This window comes from Chinchilla lanigera, unplaced genomic scaffold (genome assembly GCF_000276665.1).
Source record: "Chinchilla lanigera isolate Chin_1 unplaced genomic scaffold, ChiLan1.0 scaffold00056, whole genome shotgun sequence".
Lineage (NCBI taxonomy): Eukaryota > Metazoa > Chordata > Mammalia > Rodentia > Chinchillidae > Chinchilla > Chinchilla lanigera.
This window is the reverse complement of record NW_004955457.1, coordinates 2,839,151-2,855,627: the sequence shown is the minus strand read 5'-3', so window position 1 is coordinate 2,855,627 and position 16,477 is coordinate 2,839,151. Positions and strand designations below refer to the sequence as shown.

Sequence of the window (16,477 nt, the reverse complement as noted above, 5' to 3'; positions counted from 1 at the left end):
TCTTCTTCTTCTTCTTCTTCTTCTTCTTCTTCTTCTTCTTCTTCTTCTTCTTCTTCTTTTCTTCTTCTTTGTCTACTTAGTGCCACTTTTTTGCATTCTTGTGCTTTAAATGAATTGAGCATAGTGCTTATGTGTTACCTAGAGTTCCTAAGTGTAATAATGAGATGTGCCTTACAGAGAAAATATGTGTGTTAGGTAAATTTTGTTTCCATGTGAGTGAAAATGGCATTGGCTGTAAGTTGAATGCTAGTGAACGAACAATATTAAATAAGTTGTCTTTACACAGAAACACAGATAAAACAAGGTGATATATTCTTTAGTTGGCAGATATGTGACAAGGCACATAGGAACCTAAACCTGTATTTCCCCAGGAGTAATGGTTTCATATTTGCAGCAATTCTGTAGGACATAACTACCACACATAATGAGAACTGACTTTATGTAGTACATTCTCATCATCTTCAGAAAGGAGCAGTTGAGAGTAGAAGATATTAATATGTAATGTTTTCCTTTTGAATAAGGTGTTATGTTTCACCGTATGTATTATGTTTGCTGTATAGTTTTCTCTTTATTATGGCTTTGAATGCCTTGCTTGTAAAAAGCTAGTGACTGGTTCATTTTTTCTTAAACTGAGCAGGTGTCACTTAAAGATTGGAGCAGAGTGAGCTGCTCAGAGTCTGGGGAGGTTGATCGGTAACTGTGCCCCCCTGACCTCATGGGACTGTTCTGCAGGGTTGTACATGGGCCACGCCCCTTAGGTGATGTGACACAGAAGAAAAATGCACCTGTTAGAGGTAAATGGATCCAAATTCAAAAACTACCAACCTGTGCTTCTATACTTTAGAATGAGTTGTTTACCTTCCTCAATGCTTCTCTTTTTCTTTTCATCTATAAAATGAATATAATAGCAGCTTAGAAAGACAACTTTTGTCTTTACTAAAACCAAATCTAGACACCCAAGATGCAGCCGTGAAAGAAGCTGAGTGGGCAGAGGAGTGGGGAATCCCTCTGCGCTGGCATCTCCTATCATTTATCTTTCTGTGGCGTCGCCATGCTTTTATACCACTGCTAGCCTGATGACGGGGCCTCCCAGGGTTGTTGTTCTCCTAACTGACACAAAAGTGGGTACAGTGCCCTGTTTCTAACACAACTGAGACAGGCAGAACTTTTTTCAGAGAATTCATTAACTACTAAGGGAAACAAACTGTCAGGATGTCCTAGAGAGAGATTCCCTGTGGCAGTTTGTGTGATGATGTCCCCATATAGAACAAAGCCAGAAACTGGAATGTAAAAAATCTAGGGAAACAGGGTAAGCAGGGGAGGCCTGCACTACAGATTCTTCAAAATGGCATTTGGAAGAAGACAGGCAGACCTTACGAGGGCTGTGTAGTTTGAATCAGTAATGTACGGTGTGTAAACTAGGTTTCTGTTTTTTTTTTTTCCTATATTTGTATCCTTGTTATTTTCCCTTTCTCATCCAGTAAAGTACCTTCAAAAGCAACAACCTTTTAAAAAAGTACAGTTCCAATTATACTAACAAACACAGTTCTGCAGTTTTGTATTTCTGACTACGTTCTTGCTGTAGCTTTAGAAAGAAATCAGGGTGGGGGTGGAAAGCACAGTATACAGAGCAGCAAAATTAATGAGTAACACTCAAGAAACTTTGGGGGACAGAACTGGCTTATTACATAAGCCTGAACTTCACACTACGATGAGCACCAAACTGGTTGTCATAAGGACTGGCTATACCAATATATTTAAAAGTGTCTAGTACTGAAATATGGAACATCCTTCTGAAGTACTTTGACGAGTATAAAAACACACACTAAAATCTGGTAGTAGTTTTAAAACTTTTTCATAAGAAACCTAAAGAAATTCTATTAGACGAGCGATATGATCATTTTTTAAAAATGTATTCAGTAGTCCTATCCATCCATTCAACTCAAACCCTATCATGTAATACACAACTTTCTTATGAAATTTATAGTAGGGATAATTATCCTTATACTTCTGGAGGCAAAGAGACATTAGTGCCTATTTTTAAATCATAGGTAGAGTTCAAATTAAGATTGAAAAGTTTTGGCTCCTGTACAATACTCCATAAAACTGGTTGCATAAAATAATGTTATTGACTAAATTTTACTGCTCCTCAGAATATATCACATTTTGTGATCTGTAAGTCTCAGAAAATCTGTTCAGTGCCCATTGCAAGGCACTCAAGAAACACGCTTCTTGTAAACAGTGTTAAAATGATTCTTGCTGGCTTGTAGAATCAGGGAAAAGGGAATCAGAGCCACCAGTTTATTTCCTGATTCAGAAAATGACTCACTATGTACCTTTGTGAACGTTGCTTAACCTTTTAGCATTCCAGTTTCTACAGCTGAAAAACAGGGATAATATTTGTCTACCATACAATGGTAAATGCTTTAGAAATACAAAAAAAAAATCTTGTATTTAAAGGACAGTAAAGCTGGTTTTTCATGTACTTGAGATATTACTGACACATTCAGAAAACAGTTTCTGCCGAAAGTTATACGGTTCATGCTTCCAGATCACCTCCCTAAACAGCACATTGTGCGCTGAACTCTCTTTATCCTGCCTTGAATCAGAATGGTGATTGCCACTGGGTGTGTTCAACATGACTGATAGGCCACATCATGCAGCCGGTGTCACCCGCCTGTACCAGAGCGCTTGGTGTGCAGTTGTCAAGGAAGACAAGAGCCAACAGAAGGGAGAAGATTCATACGGAGGGAATAAACTTCCTTCTTGAATCTTGACCTGGAATATACGACTAAAACTGACAGAGCCAATTTCATTTGCAGTCTTCCTGCCGCCAGATACAACTGTTGTGTATTCCTTCATATTCTGGATACCGTAATTTTAGGAAAACATACATTTCCTCTCTGCACTTTGCTTATTATCCTCTTCCTCTCCTTAGAAGTTTCACTGGCTTAAAAAAAAAAAAAAAAGATAATACTGACAATGATTGATGCAGGATCTTGCAATAACCATTGCTTGACTCACCTATACTTTCCAATACCTATTGTTTTTCCCAGTATTTGCACAACTGGCAATAATTATAGTTCATTAAATTAAAGTCTGGAGGTTACTTCAAATGGCTTTCTTTGAAAATCACCTACTGCTGGAGATTTTACTGCCACATACTAAATTCCAGTATCCCTTAATCAAGAAGGGATAGAGATCATCACAGCAAAGATAGATAATAAGCAGGCCGTATCAAACTACACAACTCTACTTCGGCCAAATTGCTCCTTACACCAGAATAGATGTAGAACGGGCATCCAAAGGCCAGTGGTGTTGGCATTCAGACCTGGAGAACTCCAAATTAAGAAGTGCTGGAAAGAACAGCGCTAGAAGACAATTAAAATTTTCCATAATGAAAAGAAAGCATTTTTTCAAGTATAAACATTTAGACAGGAAAAGAGATAATGTGAATTTTTTATACCATGTTTTTGCATTTACAGTGGGTATTTTCCAACTGTGTTGTGATTCAGTGACACCGCCGTCAGTGCTCAGCGGCTGCCCTCCTCCGTAAAATGACACTTGCTCCCTTTTATAATTTGGTTTCATCACCCATTTAGTGCACATCAGAGAAGGACCACGAGCATTCACATTCTTATGTCAAGAAGTACAGGCATTGCAGTGTAAGTACAAAATCAACGCATGACTAGAAGTAAGTCAAATCTAAGGGCTGGTGTGTATGGGAAAACATATCAAGGTGTGCGGATACTGACATTCTGTAGTTTAAGCGGAAAGCTTAAAGCTTCATGTGCAATTTTGTTCTATGTCAGCATTTTACAGACTGCTTCCCTTGAACTGTGATATGTTGGTTTATGTGAACAAAATAGTTACAGGTTTGAGAATTGCTGCTTTCCTCCAATATCCCATTCTTGGAAATTCATAATCTCCATTAGCCAATTAACTACTCCAAAGTTTTGCAGAAAGCAGTAACTTTCTTTAACTCACCCTCCCTCACAATTAATTAACCAAGGAATATTTTTAAGTATTTGTGTTTCTGAGAATAGCTAACAGAAGTTCTCAGACCCTCAGCATGGACAGTGTGGACAGTACTATTTCATACTTGACATTTTTGAATGTGTTACTGAACTTCCGACTCTATTCTTTCTTCTGTGATTCCTGCCACACATTATAAAGGCTACATTTTAAATACAACAGCTTCCCCATCAGCAGACAGCTATTTTAGGCGTGACATGGGAAAGGATTAACTGCAATTCCTTTTTCTTCTGAATCTTCCTTTAGAGAATTTGTGGACAAGCTGCTTCCTCATTTTGATAATAACCAAGCAAACAGTATTTGTTTAATTGAATCAGAGTATATCAATGTCAGAAACTTCTATTTCCTACAACAACAAAAAAATTATTCAAAAGGGCAGAAAAAGAGATCAATTTTTCTTCATCCTTATATGTTCTGTTTGAAGAACATGTGCCACAGATGTAAAGACAAGAGTTTGAGGTGTTTTGTCTGTGCTTCTCACATGTTCACTATGAGCACATGTCCTTTGAATGTTGTACTCTCCCACAAGTCTGAAGATGTGAATTAGAAGTGAATTTAGATAGTAAAAGCTGAACTGTGCTTTAGCATTCCCCTTGAAAAAATAAAAGCATGTAGCATTTATAATACCTCCTGTGGTGAATATTAGCTTTTATTTTTCCTTTTCTCCACTCCAATTCCACTCTTCCTCTTTCCACAGAAGTTGAGTTTCTCTTTTTGGTTTTGCAGGTAAGACCTTAACTTTGTTTTCACTTTTTCAAATAGCATCACAGTATCCTAGAGTTCCAGAAAGTCTTGAAAAAGCCCATTCTCAAGTAAGTTCCCTTGTAAACATGCATGTGCTTAGTATGTGAGTCTCCTATGCCTTCACGATCTCCCTTGTTTGAGTGGTAACATTCTCAAGTGTTCCAGCTCCCACTTACAAGGTGGAGGGTGGGATACAAAGAGCGGGTGACTTATGCATTGTCACATGGTGAATCACCACCCTCCCCGAAAGAGGGAGCTGCTTTCTCTATCCAATCATGCAAGCTGATTTTTTTCTTCCTATTTTTTTGTCCTGAACTTTGTATCCACTATCAAATAGATTTAGATGATTTAGAGAAACACACACACACACACACACACACACACACACACACCACATACCTGCCTTTGCCTCACTGCAGTGTGATCCCTGAATTTTTCAACATTTAATTAGTATTTGTACCAGGTTAATACTAGTTTCCCTGTTATGCAAACCCACACCCATGCTAAGTGTCTCTAGGGTTAGGAACACAGTGATAATACGACGATAATATGACTATTTGGTTTCGGTGTTTGTGTGCAAGGAGCCCCAGGTCATTTCCAAAAAAAGAGAGAGAGAGGTTCTGAGGAGTCTTATCAAAGAAAGTCTCTCTGTCTCTCTCTCTCTCTCTCTCTCTCTCTCTCTCTCTCTCTCTCTCTCTGTCTCTCTCTCTTTCTTATATACACAAAGCAACAATGATAAAGAATCAAAGGATATGGAATATTAAACATAGACAAAAATTCAATTCTTTAGTCAAGAAAGTTGTTAAGCTGAGTTTTGACTGCATTTGAGTAAGTATCTTCATGAAGACACTGGGTTCTGAGGGAGATGGATTGCACCAGCCAGGACATTTCATCTTCATGACAGCATACCTTTAAAAGTTAGGTGATTTTCAACTTTCCTAATACCAAGATGTGAGTACAACCTGGGAGCTTCTCTACCTCTGAGCTTCTGCTTCCTGTGTGGCCTCCGCTGATCCCGGGGATGATAGCAACCATTTCCAGACTACCTTGAATACCTCTTTCCTTCAAAACAGATATGTGGGTGGCACACAGCACAATGTTCTGTGTGTTCAGTGGTGTTTTCATATCAAACTTTAAGACATCTTATTTCTTCAGTACACACAGACAACTTCTCCTGATTGGTGGAGTCACTCTTCAATGGCCATACCTTCTGGTTCTCCTTTTCTATCCCAAATAGCTACTAATGAATTATCCCTAAACAATGAGAATTTGAGGCCACTTTACAAACAATATTACCCATGACTGGCCGGGGATATAGCTCAGTGGCACAAGTGCCTGCCTAGAAAGTGCAAGGTCCTGAGTTGGATTCCCGGTACCAAAAAAAAAAAAAAAATATTACCTATGACTCATTTTGTCATGGGCGAGTTATTGCTTCTCTCTCAGGGGAAATATCTCTTGCAGGTCAATAATTTTTGAAAAATTATTCATCATATCTAGGTGCTCAATCAGAGTGAATCTTTTTCAAATTTTCAAAATCTATTGCATTAAATGCAAAGTCTAGGATAAAAATACTTGTCCCATGGTTAGATCCATTAGACCTTTCACTTGCCTTGGAGCAGTGTAGCAAAGTGGACCAGGCAATCAGCAGCCTTGCAGATGATGGCCTGAATTTGAATCCTGACTGCCCTTCCAGCTGTGCACCACTAGGTAATTCCTTAATCTCTGAATGCCTCCATTTATTTCCTCACTTGAAAAAGGCAGAACCCACCTTGGAAGGTTGCTATATGGATTCATTGAGTTAATACATATGGAACACTTTGAAAAAGGTTTGCCACCTATACGGATTGGTTGGCTTTGTTCTAACCTGGCCAAATGACAAGCGGCTAGGGAAGGGCTGTGTAGAACTCAGATAAGCAGCAACAGGACTCTTTTGGCAGAAGTCTTCCCCATGGGAGGTAGATGAGATGGTTGATGTTGCTGCTATAAGAGCTTGGAAAACTCCACTCAGAATTAGTCCTTTGTGTAGACTTTCTGGCTATCAACTTTTTCAGGTTAAACTCCTGAAGAAAAGAGAAGGGTCCCTATAGCCCCAATATTTCACAGTGGGCTTCCCCCCACCTCTCCCTGGGATAAGTATGGTTCTAGTGCATGACAGAATTTGGGTATTTTCATAGAAGTAAGCTCTAGTTTCAGTGCGTGTACGTTTATATTTTTCTGATGGAACATTGTTTTACTTTCTGAGTGAAGCACACTTTAAAAATCTCTTTGACAAGAAAGTAAAAAGTGTGGAAGCTTATGCTTTAGCTTCACTCAGTTTCTCTCTGAGTAATTATCTCCTGTAATCTCACATCTATACACCCCTTGCATATAGCATGCGTTCAATAATCATGCATTGGTTTCAATTTTCATCTTTTATTTCCATCTTTGTTTCAGCAAACTAACACTGAAAGCCTTGTTTCGAAGACTGGCAAGTTCCACACTGGTTTAGCAGCAGCAGCAACAACAACAACAGCAATTTAGCTAAGTTTTCCATCCAATTCTGAAGGGACCTATCCACTTGGGTTCATATGCTAATTTGCTGCACATCAAACCACACAGAAGTCTTAGATCTGAGAATCACCTGTGAGAAAAAGTACACTTGTTCTCATTTTCACGTGTCCTAGGGTCAGTTGTATTCTATTCACATGGGCCAGAAGAAATCACTACAGACTATAACAGTAACAAATATACACTTTTTTTGAAACAAGAAAAATATCCCCCCCACACACATACTTCAAAGAAAAAACAATAAAAGAGAAAACACAATTCTAGGGAACCACAGAGAGAAAGTCCAAGTGTACCAGGCCATCACATGCAGGAAATATGCCCCATTTGCAAGAAAGATGTGAAGCAACCTCTGGAGCTCTTCAAAAGGTCGCCTTGAAGAACACCTGGAATATCTAAAATTTCAAGACTTACTCTTTGACCAAAAACAGTGCCATTCATTCGTTTGTGTTTTAGTGTTCATCTGGATCTGACCATACTTACACAGAAGGAACCAATACTTTTTTAGTACTCCCCTCATGCCCAGTACTAGTCAAAGCACTTTATGAAAATTAATTCATTTACTCTTCTATACAACTTGCACAAGATAAATATTCTTAGGATCATTAGATGAAGAAACTGAAAATCAGCTCACGCAAGGTTATACAGTCAGCAAACAGTGAAGCAAAGTTAAAAGGCATGCGGTCAGATTTTAGAGTCTTAGGTTCTATTACAGTGTCTGATTTTTCAAACCCTAGTGTATGCCAGGGCTCCAAGGTACACAGGGCCACTTTGACACCAACATGCTCTGCTTGAGCAGGCTGAGCAGGAAATTTTTAATTGGATTTTCAGGAAGACTAGAGACTTCTTTCTCCTCAAAGATCAGGGCAATGTCTGACTGCCATAGAGATCTTCAGAAAGCCAATCACTAAATAAATGTTTAAAAATGGATGTTAAATCTTAACACTCAACTAAGAATATTGGGGAAACCGGAACAAAAAATTTGGGCTCTCTATCACAGCACTTTGAAGTCCAGAGCCACAAAGTCTTTCTATTTTAGTGCTGAGAATTGGAGACCACCTTAAGAACAGGACTGTCTCTTATTCCTAGGGCAAAGAAAAGTCATGAGCCAATGTCTACATGCTCTTCTTCACACAGAAGGAATCAGATAGGTTATCTCTATCTGAAGGCCTCACTCATACAATAAATTTTAAGACATCACACATTCTGTCTCATCTCCCACTTCCCTTTGCAGGGCAATTAGAAAAAAAATCACCACAATTGTGAGGGACTGTATGATTCTCAGTTGGACGCTTCACTTTCAAGTTGTTTAAATGTTCCCAGATCAACAACTCTGATCCATTATACAATCTTTGCTTGTTCCTTTTTTTTTTTCTTTTAATAGAGTAATTCACAAAAGAAAATAGGTGAGGGAGGCATGATAAGAGCATGTACAATATTTGGGGTTGTATGATTGTTACTTTTAAACCAAAAGAATAGGGGAAACAAAAAAAGAAAGGAAAGATTTTCATTTTCTCAGACTCTCAGTGTCCCACCTTAGTCAGGAGTATCAGGTTAGAGTAGTTCTGAAAGGATTACCTGGCCCTCAACCCTTGGGAATTCTCAGCACTATGTTTGCTTTTGTCTCCCGACAGAGGTGTGGTATGAAAGGGTCACCTAGAAGGTGAACAAGATGTTAAATGCTCCACTTCCTTACTGTGAAGTAATATTCTGCAGTCAAACCAGGTGAGCTGAAATGACGAGATATGCTTCTCCAGGAGCAAATACATTTTTATCACACACTTCCTCAGCAACTTACTCCCATACTGAAACATGCCCCGCCGCAGCCAGTTTTAGACGCCTAAACTTCTGAAGTTCTCTGACACTGCCTATGTGCTTTTGCTGCATTACTAAGGCTTACTTAATCCTTTAGAAGTCCTCATGTAAGTCACAGATGACTGTAAAAAGTCACAACCATCTTTTATACACAGTGGAACTCTTTCATTTTCCCTATTTAAGATGAGCCCAGAAACTCAAACAATGTTAAAAATAGGGGCTACTGCCAATGTAATCAAACTCCCCTTTGTAAAAAGAAAACTTGCATGTTCTGAAAGGATTATATCAGTTTGTTGACAAGTTCTTGAGCATAAACGCATTTAAGCAGACCCAAGTAGAGAAGAATATGTGGCTAAAAGGAATTGATTCACTCAACTCTTTAGCCCGCACCAAATTCACTGCCTTACCTTACCTTTCCCCCTTTTTTGAAGCTAGTTAGGTTTCACATAAATTTTGGCATTCTTATCTATCCAACAGTTAGTTGTGAGCATAATTGGAAGGCAGCCTGGTCCACTGGAGAAAACACAAGCTTTGTAGTAAAATAGATCTTCCGTTGAGCTCTCATTCCATTTATTGCTAAGTGATTTGGGCAAATTATTTAAACTCTCTGAGTTCAGTTTTCCATCTATGTAATTAGAATAATGGTATGTACTTTAAAGGTTATTGTGCAGAGTCAGTGGTTTAATGGGAATGAAGTATTTGGCGTCTTAATGGCATTTGATAAATAAACCAGTTAATTTCAGGTAGAATTAAGAAAGTATGTTTGATAGAATAATTAAGTAAAATTATAATCTGATCATGTCACTTTCCACTTTAAGTTTTAATGAATCCCCTTGCTAGTCCAACCCCAGTCTTGCATATATAGAGCTTATAAGGTTCTGTCTGCTGTGATTCTGACCTTGGCAGTACATTAGCTGTCCCCACCCCACCTCCTGCACTTCATGCTCCAAACATACTGAAGGCTTTGTTGTGGAGGTAGTTGTATCATGCTGACACACTTTATTCATGCTATTCTTTCTCGCTGGAATTTTTGCTTTCCTTCCTTGGCCTATAGCTGACTTAGTCACCTCTCGGCTTCATTTAGTCACTGGGTGCCTTCTAAAGATTTCAAAAGACTTTTTGAACCAGCCTAGAGTATGGGTTACCACACTTTCCTATATTTCCTCTCTCTTAGCACTTACTAAACTATTCTGGAATTTCCTCATCAGTTGTCTGAATCCCCCTTACACTGAGAGTTCATTGAGAGCTGAATTATGTCTCCTACCATGCCTCACACATACTGTACAACCACTAAAGGACTCAGAGTGGACAAACAGATGAATGTAAGCATAGTCTCCGTTGTCTATTTCTCCAGGTGTCCAGTCACCTGTGAACTTCTTTCCTGCCTCCCACTCCTCTAGTCTCTATTCCAAAGGTGAAACTGGATGAGGCAGAATACCTTGTTGAGGGAAATTTGACAGACTGGCAAAAGGAGTAAGATGTTCTCTCCCTATGGGTCAATGTGGAAGAAACAGTCATAACAGAAAGGTGATTTTTATAAATTTAATTATTTAAAAAAGGTATGCTGTATATATGGTGTGATTGTAACCACATAAATGTATGGCTATATGCTCACGCATAGGGAAAATATCAAAAAGAAACAGGAAATTTTGAATTAGCTCTGGGTGTTTGTTTTTTTCTTCCTTTTCTGTATAGTGAAATATGCTACCGTGCCCATTAAATTAATGATATAATTAAAAAACATAATGAGGAAAAAATCTTCTAAACCAAATGCAAGTTTCAATTTGTGCAAGGGACAAGAATTCTCACCAACTACTGATTTTTTGAAATCTGTGTTTGTGAGTGTTTTCATTACCATTTAATCACCATTACAGATGTCAGCCTTCCCTAGGCTCCACACGGGTGCCTGTGTCTAGACCGGCTCCCAGATAATCCCCTTCCCTGCCTTCCGGATCCACTTCCTGTTAAAGCCTTCCCAGATAAGCCCCTCCTCCGATGAGAAAGGTCTTGCTTCACCTCCAGCGAAGTCCTTTGGCACCTAAACACTATGAAGCCTATTTTCTCTACCCTTTTACTATTAACTAATGTCCTCATTTTCCAATTGTGTTTTTGGGTCCCTCGAGTGAGAGCATTACTCCTCAAAGATTCCATGTCTTCTAGGATAGCACTGGCCACACAGAAGTGTCTTTGAAAATACTATTGATTTAATGCAGACTGCCTAAGAATACATACTCCACACCAAAGATGAAGCACTGTCATTTCCTGAGTTGTAGACTATGAGTTCCTGACATTATAGGCCATTATGGGGTTCAGGTGTTAAACATGTTCCTTGGACTGGTACAATCAGTAACAAATTGTAAGTTAAAAATGCAAACTTTTCCTTTCTTCCAAAAAAAATTACTTGCCTTTGAAAAATCATGAAAAGTTGTGTTTGTAAAGTATGACACCTTTAAAAACAAAAGGAAAATACAATCATAAAATTATACATTACCAGATCATTGATGGGTTCTTACCTATCCTATGTAAAATTTTGCAAATCTATGCATTATTTTGAATGATTTTCAAGATTCCTACATATTGCTATAAAAAGAAGGGTTTTTTAAAATGTGAGGTCAGGAAAGATTTTTTTTGTTGTTCAAAAGCTCCAACGTGTTAGACATGTGCTGTTAAAAATATAACTTTTAACACTGTTTAAGGGTTTAGCACGTTAAGATTGTTTTTGTAGTTCATCAAATGTTGTGTGTCATCAAATCAATATTGTTTTGCTGCTTAATATTGCAGGCTTGTGATTTCTTTATTTTATATCAGCTGCTCTTGAAAGGAATAAGAATTCTCTTACTTTTGGTATCAACAGGTTAAAAAAAGGCCCCAGTTTTACCAAGTCACGTGAGAATACAGAAAGCATTTCATGGAGAACTGAAAATGGCCAGAGACACCTCCATAAGTGCTTGGAAATAATCAGCACTTCTTGGTTTGGACACCGGCAGCATCAGCTAATTTGAAACTGACAACCATTTTCTGAGGTTTACAATGCTTCTTTATCTGAGTGAATGCAAGGATAGAAAAAAGAAGTGAAGTTCACAATCTACTTCCCACCAGCACCTCAAGATTTTAGAAATCCCCAAAGATTAAGAGTAGTAGTGCACTGTTCCCTGCACACAGTGGGCATTTCAGTTTTGTCTGTGTCATACTTTAATGATTACGCACACCGCAGGAATCCAGCCAGTGCTTCCCTCAAGTAGCCCAAGGCTACATCAAACAATCCCACCCAGAATAACCGGGAAGTATTGTGTGAATGTTAGCAGCTCTGACTTCTAGATACAGATATGCTGGGACATTTTGAATGCTTTCCATTTCCCTCTGAGAAATTGAAATAATACCCATTGATACCAAAGTCATTGGAATGCTGGGGTTATGTATAATGAGTTAGCATTTATAAAGGCTTGGCGATGAAAGTAGCTATGTGAGTTCAAGGTATTTGTTATGTTATTATGCAATCCTTTCTGAGCCTAATGTGAAACAAAAGCAACCTCTATGACAAATAACATATGGTTGCTAAAATAACTTTAGGAGAGACAGAGTAAATAAATCCAACAAGACAAATAGATACCAGTTGGAGGACTGAGGATTCTTAGTGAGATTACAGGCTTTTAACACTACATATAGTGCTTTTTCAATTTTCAAATAAGGATCTTCTGGGAAAGAAAAATAGGCAATCTATTAGTACTTACGCATTAAGGAGTGAAGGCTCACATTTCTAGGCACATACTAACAAATATATTTACTATGATAGTTTTGAGTACAAGACTGTATACAGAAAAGGCTTCTTTTGCAAAGTAAAAGAAGGGGGATGGAATACGTAAAAGAAGGTTCACCTGTGAACTTGGGAGGTACCCAGCGCTTAACTAAACTTCAGCAGACTCATTTACAATTTTTGGACAGCATCTTGGATGCTATCCAAAGTCCTAAATTCATATTTGAATTGACAACAGCTATGACTTTACCATCTACTTTGTAAGTTGTCTTATCCTCAGCTTGTAAAGGCAGAGTTCCCGCCCACAGATCACTATTAATCCCGGTCCACATTGCCATGGAGCTATCCCTATGCCTTATATTTCCTAACATGTAGAGGGATTAACACTAGGATAGTAGTGCTGACATTTCTGCCCTCCAGGGAGGAGGGTATTATTAATTGTATTAAGCTCCTTTATCTTCCCCTTCTCCTAGGAGTTAGGCATACATTGTACTAGAGGACTAAGTTGTCCAGTTTGAGAATAGAATAGGTAATTACACATCTGAGATGCAGTGTTAGTAAGTCCATCTTCCAAAGTCAATTTTATAAATGAGTAAAAAAAAATGGTACTTTATTCCCAGTCTATTTTACTATCTGATTTTCGATGACTCAGTTTGATAAGAAAGATAGCACTTGTACTGAGACCCCAGCAGACCCTAATAACTTGCAATACAATGGAGGCATGCCTACCTTTTCTAGGCTAAAGGAGAAAAAGGCAAAATAAAGGTGAAATATAAATTGAGACATGTAAACAATCCCTTGCTATCATTAATAATACTATAGATCCAAGAACATAATCATAAACCTATTTTAAAAATCCCATGTGAAGCATTTGCTAGAAGAGTTCAGGAGTTAAATCTTTTATTCGTTCTGTATTTATATAGAGCATATGGAGGAATTATTCACGCCACTGATAGAAATTTGGGATTTTACTGTTAAAGTAGAGAAAATATCCACCTTTTAGCTAAGAAGCATGGCACACTCAATTTCATTTTACTTTAGCTAACAAGATTTAGCAGTTACTTTACTGTTGTGATGTCCACAATATTCAAAAGGGTCACTATTTGTCATGCTGTTGCTTACATCAAGATGAGTAGGAGGAGCAGAATGCAACAAATTTCAGGCACTGGGGTTTGCCAAATGCACTAAGTAACTAAGCAACTAGACTACACACCACATGTACAGCCTTGCAGTTACGTGATGATGCAGTAACATCTAGACCAGCAAATCCAGTGTGTTAGGGAACAAAACGTGTTCTCTTCTGGGTAAAGACTAGGGTAAGGGTTCCAGGTCAGTGGCAGCTCAGCTCTGCATAGCCGTTCAGTGGGACAGGATGGCAGTCTGTTCTGGCCTTTCAAGGTGGCTGTCTCCCCCTCCATCTCAGGAAGCCAGAGGTAGAAGAGGATGCAAGAGTACCTTACAGCAAAATCTGTGGTCCCCCTGAACTGCAAGGGAAGCGTGGAAATGTAGTATAGCAACTGCTCAGGAAGAAAAAGAGGCATTTTGATGAATATTTTGCAATGTTTGCTATATGCATGGTTTCTGCCTCCACAAATATAAGACTATATACATGATGATCATAGGAATTTAGGTATACATAAATATTTAAATCTGTGAACAATGAGGATTTATTTTACTCAAGAAACAATTATTTAGGTTTAAGCTATAGGAAGGAAGAGGAGGAGGAAAGAAAGCATTTGTTTACTTTCAATTACCTCATAAATTAGCTTATGTCAAATTTCTCAAATGATGGTAATGGGTATTAAGGCTTTTGCTTTAAGGAACTTTTATTATTTGGTACTGTATGTCAAGAAGCTTTTCTCTTTTGATTTCTTCGATTAATTGAGGGGAAAAATAAGTAAAAGGAAGCTCAACTTCCTTTCTCAAGAGCCTAACTGTTGGCCCAGGCTAGGTTCCAAGAGTTGAGAGAAGGAGTGGTAACGAATGAAGTTGTCCTTTTCCTGATGGAGAAGAAAAGAAGAATTCCAAGTCTGTTTCCCAGGCACAGGAAGGACCAGAGAACAAGGAAATCTCCAATTTTCAAGTCCACTGAACAGAATACAAGAGTAGAGTCTAAAATAAAGAGTTCTCCACTGAGAAATGGCAGGATGGATCCAGCAAGTCCTGCAGGCAGGCTGGGTCTGGAAAGATGCCAAGAGGCCACAACCCTGGGAAGGGAGGTTTGCTTGAGACCTCGAGAAGCTGAGATTGTTGTATCTGAACTCTGCTTGTCCCTGGAGGCTTGTCCACTCCCTCCAGATAAGGAAGAGTAGTCCGAAGCTCACTCACCCATTTATGAGATTGCTGAGCTGTGACTATTGATGAGGGAAAAATAAAACAAAACTAAACTTCACAAACCAATTTGGTAGGGTCATCTGTATGACGATGTTAAGAGAGAAATTAGTTTTCATTTAGAAAATGTGCTATGGAACAAAATAGGAATGAAGTATATTGAATTTAGATTTAATAAAAGTTGAATTTAATACTTGTCCTACTAGCTAGTCTGTGATACTGGATAAATGGCCTACATTTTCTAAATCTTAGTTTTCTTGTTTGTAAAATAGGAGATGAAAATACTAACTAAATCATAGAATTTTTAAAGGGCTAAATGAGAATGTTCAAAGACATTAAGTAGGAGCTCAACAAATAGTAGTTTAAAAATATTCACAATATAGAATTTTTTTCTTTCTTTCTTTCTTTTGTTCTTTCTTATAACAACCCTCCCTTATGCCTTTAAAAAAATCAATTGGTCAATCAAACCTTTTCCCCCTAACACTTTAGATTCTATTCAGTATACAGTGGTAGTCAAGACCTGACAACTGATATATCTAAGTAAAAGGTCAACTTAAGAACACTTCCTTTCAGATGTGAGTGATCCCCTAAAAAATGAAGTATATTTCTAAGACCTTAAAGAAGTAAATGCCATTAAAAATGACACATTTCATATAATGTGGCATAAAAAGGACTGTGGGGTATCTTTGTGTTTTGTTTTAGGAGATATATCATTTGCTAAGAATTCATCATTCTCTGGAATTTATTTATTATTTCCCAAACTGCCCATCTTTCCTATCATTACTCTCTCCAGAAAAGTAAGAATTTCATTTTCAAAAGACTCCCAGTCCTTTCTGCGGAATCACTGGGCATGCCAGTACATCTTCGGGCAAACTGTGAGAGGACTATTCATTGGCAATCATGAGAACAAAAGAAGATTTTTCTAAAGGTGATGAGGCAGAAAAGGACAGCAAATGCCCCCAAGGAACAGGGAGAAATGTCAAGGGAATTGGTCTATCTTCCTGGCACCCTGTGGTCTGACCATGATGGGAATGTGCCAGTTCATTGCCTTGTGAAAAGCCTGAGAGGAAAAGAAGGATCTGGCTGATTGCACTCTGAAGATAACTTGGAAAATATACTTGACAGTCTTAGGGAATAAGAGTTGTGACATAAATTGGGAAACAGATAAAATTTATGGGTATCATAAAATTATAGGGCGTTCCCAAATATTCTAGGGAGATAAGTGGAACCTTCTGATTATTGCAAACTAACTCA

General features: G+C 38.2%; 1 long non-coding RNA gene across 11 annotated transcripts in view; it reads left to right on the top strand.

Moving 5' to 3' along the window:
• The window catches only part of LOC102025545, a 22,372-nt gene extending 5,895 nt beyond the window's left edge, over positions 1 to 16,477 (top strand). For 2 of the 11 annotated variants that reach the window (XR_001236418.1, XR_001236416.1), the window contains 5 exons: positions 3,603 to 3,665; positions 4,798 to 4,847; positions 7,213 to 9,048; positions 10,493 to 10,665; positions 11,993 to 12,596. This is a non-coding gene — a long non-coding RNA (uncharacterized LOC102025545). Of the gene's footprint in view, positions 1 to 3,485; positions 3,666 to 4,797; positions 4,848 to 7,212; positions 9,049 to 10,492; positions 10,666 to 11,992; positions 12,597 to 14,838 lie in introns of those variants that run through there. The other 9 variants (XR_001236424.1, XR_001236419.1, XR_001236422.1 and 6 more) reach the window with 9 other exon arrangements.